Genomic DNA, 8,987 nt, shown 5'->3' with positions numbered 1-8,987 from the left:
CAACTGGTGAACTTTCTTTTGGCTTTCTGCTCGCCTTATGGGTACTTTACTTTATTATTGTCAGGCAGTGTATTTACATAACAGTAGTTTCTGTTGTTAGCAGCTAGGTGAAAGCAAATACTACACACCGTCTCGACAGTAGCAGGAACTTGCACTCGGTCACATGGCTAGGTGGGAATACGTCCCTGTTCAAAGCACAGCGCGCTATTACCGTGTAGCGCAAACACTGGAAGTGACAGCGGAAAATATCCTAGCGTGCCGGCCCGATGGCTTGCTGTTTGCGTCATTGCGTTTATTGACAGTGTCGATGTTGAAGTCGACGAAATGTCCTTCCAGAATGATGAAGCTGAATTAAGTCGAGTCCTCCCTCGGGCATGGGTGTTTGTGTTTGTCCTTAGTATTATTTAGGTTAAGTAGTGTGTAAGCTTAGGGACTAATGACCTTAGCAGTTAAGTCCCATAAGATTTCACACACATTTGAACAATTAAGTCGGTGGGGTACAATTCACGACAGAACGGGCACAATGCCGTGGAGAGTGGATTCTAGCACGTTCCACAAGGAAGAAAAAGATGTCACGAGAGGTATCGTAAATGCGCTGTTAGCTAGCAATTCCTGCGACGCTGTGATCATTATGAGGAAATACTCAAGTTCTTGCGGCAGCACGCGTTGCTCAGTGACTAATAGTTAGCAAAGCGACTTTGTGCAAGCAGTACAGTAAAAGAAAAGTGTACTCTCTCTGTCGTAAACTTGACAATGCTACCACTTTGGTTCGAACCTTAGTTGGCTTTGTACAGTAACACACTTTAATTGCAATGTTCAAGTAAATCCGCGACTCCCAGGCTTACGAGATTAGAGAAGCCGGTAGTCCTAACAAGACAGCGACATTATTCGTAATTTAGTCTGCAAAAGTCCGACAAATATGTGTCTGCATTACTCCAGATGAAAATGGTCGAAAATACTCAAACGAATTTTTACAGAACAAAATTCAAATGTGTGACTGGCTGCTGTATTGTTAAAGTGATTTCATTCACCGTTTTGGTGATCAAATATGTCATGAATAAAATAGTGCTGCAATATTCCTAAAAATTCAAGCTCTCCCGTTAAAGTGTCAGAGTTTCTGAGGTATTGTGAATATCTCTGGATTAGTCATTGAAAGTTGCAGGTTGTATTACTCAGACGAGGATGTGATAGGTTGAACTAAGCGTACATATCACTATTTCTTTGTTTGCTGAAATAAAATACAAAGACTGAAGTGAAAAAAAGGTGAGAACACAGCATACGTCTATACAGGGTAAGTCACTAACTATTGCCACCTAGAATAACTCCGAAAGTATGATAGGAGCTGAAAAGTTGTGGGACAAATGTTGCATGGGACATCGGGGCCCATAATATGACGTTGGTTTTTTGTTGCTAGGTGGGGTTGCGTCAGAGATATAATCAACTTTTTTTTAAAATTAAATGGGATGTTATAGTTTGGTACTTATTTTCTGATAGCGGCTATTAAGACGAATCCAATGATGTGTAACAGTAAGGTCTTTGAAGGTCAACGAAGGTCAAAAAGGTGGCAAGAACGTATATTTACAGAAGGTGTCCGAAGTGATGAGCATTGGTATCAATGTAGCGCTGCAATCTTCTTACCATGGATTGAAAAAATGGTTCAAATGGCTCTGAGCACTATGGGACTCAACTGCTGAGGTCATTAGTCCCCTAGAACTTAGAACTAGTTAAACCTAACTAACCTAAGGACATCACAAACATCCATGCGCGAGGCAGGATTCGAACCTGCGACCGTAGCGGCCTTGCGGTTCCAGACTGCAGCGCCTTTAACCGCACGGCCACTTCGGCCGGCACCATGGATTGAGCGATATTCCTTATCACCTCGGCACTTATCAAAGCTCATGCTCTGACAATTCTATCTTACATATCTTCATGTGTAGTTGGAACGTCTTTATAAACTTTTCATGTTTATTTCATTCCTAAGTGACTTGTATTTCTGTATTCCTGAACTTCCGTGAATATTTTTGTACTTTCTTCTTTCGTCGACCAACTGAAGTATTTCTTCTGTTACCCATGGTTTCTTCGCAGTTACCTTCTTCGTACCTAAGTTTTTCTTTCCAACTTCTGTGATCGCCCTTTTTCGAAATGTCCATCCCTCTCCAACTGAACTGCCTACTGAGCTATTTCTTATCGCAGGATCTATAGCCTCAGAGAACTTCAGTACTTTCTTATCCCACTTCCTTGCATTTTGATTCTTCCTGATTAGTCTCTTAAACCTCATCTACTCTTCATCACTACTGAATTGTGGTCTGGGCGTATGTATGCTCCTAGGGACCCCTCACAACCCAGTATACACTCCTGGAAATTGAAATAAGAACACCGTGAATTCATTGTCCCAGGAAGGGGAAACTTTATTGACACATTCCTGGGGTCAGATACATCACATGATCACACTGACAGAACCACAGGCACATAGACACAGGCAACAGAGCATGCACAATGTCGGCACTAGTACAGTGTATATCCACCTTTCGCAGCAATGCAGGCTGCTATTCTCCCATGGAGGCGATCGTAGAGATGCTGGATGTAGTCCTGTGGAACGGCTTGCCATACCATTTCCACCTGGCGCCTCAGTTGGACCAGCGTTCGTGCTGGACGTGCAGACCGCGTGAGACGACGCTTCATCCAGTCCCAAACATGCTCAATGGGGGACAGATCCGGAGATCTTGCTGGCCAGGGTAGTTGACTTACACCTTCTAGAGCACGTTGGGTGGCACGGGATACATGCGGACGTGCATTGTCCTGTTGGAACAGCAAGTTCCCTTGCCGGTCTAGGAATGGTAGAACGATGGGTTCGATGACGGTTTGGATGTACCGTGCACTATCCAGTGTCCCCTCGACGATCACCAGTGGTGTACGGCCAGTGTAGGAGATCGCTCCCCACACCATGATGCCGGGTGTTGGCCCTGTGTGCCTCGGTCGTATGCAGTCCTGATTGTGGCGCTCACCTGCACGGCGCCAAACACGCATACGACCATCATTGGCAGCAAGGCAGAAGCGACTCTCATCGCTGAAGACGACACGTCTCCATTCGTCCCTCCATTCACGCCTGTCGCGACACCACTGGAGGCGGGCTGCACGATGTTGGGGCGTGAGCGGAAGACGACCTAACGGTGTGCGGGACCGTAGCCCAGCTTCATGGAGACGGTTGCGAATGGTCCTCGCCGATACCCCAGGAGCAACAGTGTCCCTAATTTGCTGGGAAGTGGCGGTGCGGTCCCCTACGGCACTGCGTAGGATCCTACGGTCTTGGCGTGCATCCGTGCGTCGCTGCGGTCCGGTCCCAGGTCGACGGGCACGTGCACCTTCCGCCGACCACTGGCGACAACATCGATGTACTGTGGAGACCTCACGCCCCACGTGTTGAGCAATTCGGCGGTACATCCACCCGGCCTCCCGCATGCCCACTATACGCCCTCGCTCAAAGTCCATCAACTGCACATACGGTTCACGTCCACGCTGTCGCGGCATGCTACCAGTGTTAAAGACTGCGATGGAACTCCGTATGCCACGGCAAACTGGCTGACACTGACGGCGGCGGTGCACAAATGCTGCGCAGCTAGCGCCATTCGACGGCCAACACCGCGGTTCCTGGTGTGTCCGCTGTGCCGTGCGTGTGATCATTGCTTGTACAGCCCTCTCGCAGTGTCCGGAGCAAGTATGGTGGGTCTGACACACCGGTGTCAATGTGTTCTTTTTTCCATTTCCAGGAGTGTATTATTTCGGAATCTCTGCCTAACCATGATGCAATCTAACTGGAATCTTTCCATCTCTCCCTGCCTTTTCCAAGTATATCTCCTCGTCCTGTGATTCTGAACAGAGTATTGCTTGGAGAAATTTATTTCAGAACTGAATTAGTCTTTGTTCTCTCTCCCGTAACCTTCTCTTCTACTCCTTCCCATACAGTCGCATTCCAGTCCCCCATGACTATTGGATTTTTATCTCCCTTCGCGCATTGAATTACCCGTTCAGTACCCTGAAATATTTTCTCTATCTGCACGTCGGCATGCATACCTGAATTATCGTTGTCGGTGTGGGTTTGTTGTCGATTCCGATGAGAAAAATCCTGTCCCTGAACTTGACAGTGTACTTGTGAAATGGATTAAAAAGTTACACAAAAGATAAATATACAGAGTGGAATGCTTACTACGTAATTAAAGACTGAATGAGTTACTACTATATGTGACAGAGCTTTTCTTCATATGAACATGGTTATATAAATAATAAAGAGCAAAACAGTTACGAGTAAACAGACAGAGTGCCATAGTTGTTACACGAATAAGAGAATTATAATTTAAGCAGGAGGGTGAATGTATCTTGTTTTTGTCCTTTTTGTTGTTTTGGTGCAATGATGTCCTGGAAATTCTGGAAGAAAAAGCTCTGTGTTGAGTCGTTTGGCTCGTTAATGATTTTTTGGGGTCATTTTAGCTTATGCATGTGAGTCTCTGGAAGTTCGGGGAGATCGATCTGTAGCCCTGTGTCAGCAATGTGTAGCACAGAAAGGTTATCATTGATATCACATACAGAGCGTTCATGTTGAGCAGTATATGACGGAAAGCTGGACTTGTTTAAGTATTTGAGTCGGGGGCATCCGTACGTTCTTTACAGCGAGTTGCAAAATTTCCCTCTGGTTGTTCTACACTACTGGCCATTAAAATTTCTACACCACGAAGATGACGTGCTACAGACGCGAAATTTAACTGACAGGAAGAAGATGCTGTGTAATGCAAATGATTAGCTTTTCGGAGCATTCACACAAGGTTGGCGCCGGTGGCGACTCCTACAACGTGCTGACATGAGGAAAGTTTCCATCCAATTTCTCATACACAAAAAGCAGTTGACCGGCGTTGCCTGGTGAAACGTTGTTGTAATACCTCGTGTAAGGAAGAGAAATGCGTACCATCACGTTTCCCACTTTGATAAAGGTCGGATTGTAGCCTATCGCGATTGCGGTTATCAGCATGGCTGTAACGGATCGTGCAGACACGTATCGATCCCTGAGTCAAAGATGGGGACGTTTGCAAGACAACAACCATCTGCACGAACAGTTCGACGGCGTTTGCAGCAGCATTGACTATCAGCTCGGAGAGCATGGCTGCGGTTACCCTTGGCGCTGCATCACATACAGGAGCGCCTGCAATTGTGTACTCAACGACGAACCTGGGTGCACGAAAGGCAAAACGTCATTTTTTCGGATGAATCCAGGTTCTGTTTACAGCATCATGATGGTCGCACCCGTGTTTGGCGACATCGCGGTGAACGCACATTGGAAGCGTGTATTCGTCATCACCATACTGGCGTATCACCCGGCGTGATGGTATGGGGAGCCATTGGTTACACGTCTCTGTCACCTCTCGTTCGCATTGACGACACTTTGGACAGTGGACGTTACGTTTCAGATGTGTCACGACCCGTGGCTCTACCCTTCATTCGATCCCTGTGAAACCCTCCATTTCAGGAGGATAATGCACGACCGCATATTGCAGGTCCCGGACGGGCCTTTCTGGATACAGAAAATGTTCGACTGCTGCCCTGGTCAGCACATTCTCCAGATTTCTCAGAAACTGAAAACGTCTGGTCAATGGTGGCTGAGCAACTGGCTCGTCACAATACGCCAGTCACTACTCTTGATGAACAGTGGTATCGTGTTGAAGCTGTATGGGCAGCTGTATCTGTACACGCCATCCAAGCTCTGTTTGACTCAATGCCCAGGCGTATCAAGGCCGTTATTACGGCGAGAGGTGGTTGTTCTGGGTACTGATTTCTCAGGATGTATGCACCCAAATTGCGTGAAAATGTAATCACATGTCAGTTCTAGTATAATATATTTGTCCAATGAATACCCGTTTATCATCTGCATTTCTTCTTGGTGTAACGATTTTAATGGCCAGTAGTGTATTAAATACTCGCCGAATACCACGTATCCGTCTAACGTGCCATTGATATGTAAACACCATTCGACGGATTCGCAATACATCACTTATAGGAACGGTAAGACTAGTATCGTCGAATCAAGCGAATGTGAATGGTGTATTCCTCCAAAGAACGAGTCGATATGCTTCTCATTTACGGAGAATGCCAATGAAATTCAGTGAGAGCTAGAGAGTTATACGCTGAAAGATATCCTCAACGTACTCACCCTACATGTCGTACATTTAAATGTGTGTATGTTAAATGGAGAGCAACTGGATCTTTAACTCATCGGAAATATATCCGGCAAAGGAAAGTTACTAACGAGGAACCAGAAATTGGTACTCTTGCCATTGTGGTTCGAGGTCCTTGTGCTAGTTTGCGTCAAATCGCAAGGGAATCTGGCATGAATCAGAATAGTGTTGTTCGTGTTCTACATCGCGATAAATATCATCCTTACCCTATCAGTCTCCACCAAGAATTAACTGGTACGGATTGCATGCGTAGCATTGAATTTTACCGATGGGCTCAACTTCAGATTCAGAGGGATGACACATTTCTTAATTTGATTTTATTTACTGACGAGGCTACATTCACGAACCATGGAAATTTTAATTTGCATAACACGCATTACTGGGCAACTGGAAATCCATTTTGGCCGCGGCAAGTTGCACATCAAAAACCGTGGTCGGTGAATGTATGGTATGGGATCCTGGAAGACAGAATTATAGGCACCTATTTCATCTTAATGGTAGGAAGTACACCACATTCCTGCAAGAAGCATTAGGTCTGTTATTGGAAGAAATACCTTTAGGAACAAGGAACAGAGTGTGGTATCAATACGATGGGTGTCCGGCACATTTTTCGCTAATGGGTAGAAATGAGTTGCAGAGACAATTCCCAAATCGTTGGATTCGAAGCGGAGGAGATGTGTCATGGCCGGCTCGTTCGCCAGACTTCACGCCTCTGGATTTTTTCTTGTGGGGATTCGTAAAAGACATTGTTTATAAAGACGTTCCAACTACACCTGAAGATATGCGAGATAGAATTGTCAGAGCATGTGCTTCGATAAGTGCCGATGTGATAAGGAGTACTACTCAATCCATGATAAGAAGATTGCAGCACTGCATTGATACCAACGCTCATCACTTCGAACACCTTCTGTGAATGAACGTTTGGGCCTCCTTTGTGACCTTCGTTGACCTTCAAAGATCTTACTGTTACACGTCATTGGATTCGTCTCGATAGCCGCTATCAGAAAATAAGTACCAAACTATAGCATCCTATTACAAAAAAAAAGTTGACCTTCATATCTCTGACGCGACTCCACCTAGCAACAAAAAAATCATGGTCATATTATGGCCGTCGTTGTCCCATGCAACTTTTGTCTGACACACTTTTCAGCTCCCATCACACTTTCGGAGTTCTTCTTGGTTGCAATAGTTAGTGACTCACCATGTATCTTTTCCTTTCACTATTGACCGTTCCATATTCTTCTAGTGTTTTTCAGTTTCACAATGTTAGACATAGCGTCAAAGGAACAGTAGCGATTGATTATTAAAAACTTCCTGTTGCCAGCCAAGTATTGGAAGTGAAAATTTATCTACCATCAGGAGTCGAACCGATTTCGCTGACGGTTGAGTGCCACTGCACAAGTATGCTTTAGCAACCTAGGAGACAAGTTTTCGTTTTGCTGAAAGATTAGGACCAACCAGTGAACCGTATCAAAAGAATTTTGAGAGGGATTGTCACTTTCTAGTTATCCATATTGCCTTTTTCATTTCTGTTTGTTCAACATAGGTGCAAGAACAATAGCATGTGAGTTTGTGTATGCCGAGTTTTGATGCCAATCTACAGTGGATTAACTACTTTGTAGTTAGCTGTCTGAATGGAAGGAAATTTTTATATTACGTGGTGTGAAACGATTTAGAAATTTGTATGCCACTTTGCCTAGGAATGGAAGGCTGGCAAATTTTAGCATTTCTTTTTTAGCGCGCAGTGGTGATGGCGATTGCTTTAGTATACTTTGGATTTATTCAATGAGGGTGTTTATAAGGGAAGCATTACACGATTACTTTGGTCTATAGATTTAAGTATGTTCGTTTCATTACATGCATCTGCTTCATTTATGGTATGTTTAGCATTTGGTTCACTACTCACCTGAAGAATGCAATTTTATGTTGGTTTGGGTGGTATGAAGGGTTGTTAATGGAAACACCAGTCAGAGTTGCAGTTTGTCATCTATAACGGATATACTGAAATTAATAGTAATTCTGAAAACTATGTTCCAGATTCAGTGAATTGAAAAAATCAGACCACCAACATGAAGAGCTCGTCAGCAGTGGTGCTTTGCGTGTTGCTGAGCACAGCCTTTCTCGTCACGGTGGTGCGCGGCCAGGCAGGGCGAGCGATCGACACGGATGACGACGACCAGTTCCTGGACGGGCCGCGCTACAGGTCCAACTGCCGCTGTGAGCGCATCAACAGGTGAGCCAGCCGAGTCTTAATAAACGCTATAGCAGACGACATCTGTGTAATGCAATATTGGCCAGAGTTAAGCATAAAGCAAGCGTACTTCCTGGGCAGAACAGTCCATGAATTAAAGAATACGAGCTTAATGAGGAATTTGACTCAATTCGTGATTGACACAAGTAATTAAGAAATGTTTTGAGTCCGAAGAGCCTCTTTCAAAAAAGGGAAATGGTGAGGGGCGAAAGCAGAAATATCTGCTCTACAACAACAGGTATCATGGATATTGTTAACACCACCAGCCACGCATGCTAGAAAGCAACTTGGCATGTTCTCCGAGTTGGTTCAAGTGGCATTAGGCAGCATTTCTGAGAAACAGCTGTAGAGAGTCCTTGATGGTTCCTCAAGGGCTGGAATTGGACCCCCATCGTATTGTAGTCGATTGTTAGCACCTACAGGTTACACACCCCGGGACATTGTTGGCTATTTCTGGAGGTGGGTATGTTCACCAGCAACTCGACACGGACGGGGTTATCGCGTCCCTTGCGAAT

The sequence above is a fragment of the Schistocerca serialis genome, chromosome 9, assembly GCF_023864345.2.
Source record: "Schistocerca serialis cubense isolate TAMUIC-IGC-003099 chromosome 9, iqSchSeri2.2, whole genome shotgun sequence".
Classification (NCBI taxonomy): domain Eukaryota; kingdom Metazoa; phylum Arthropoda; class Insecta; order Orthoptera; family Acrididae; genus Schistocerca; species Schistocerca serialis.
The sequence above is the reverse complement of the archived record's forward strand: the minus strand, read 5'-3'. Positions refer to the sequence as shown.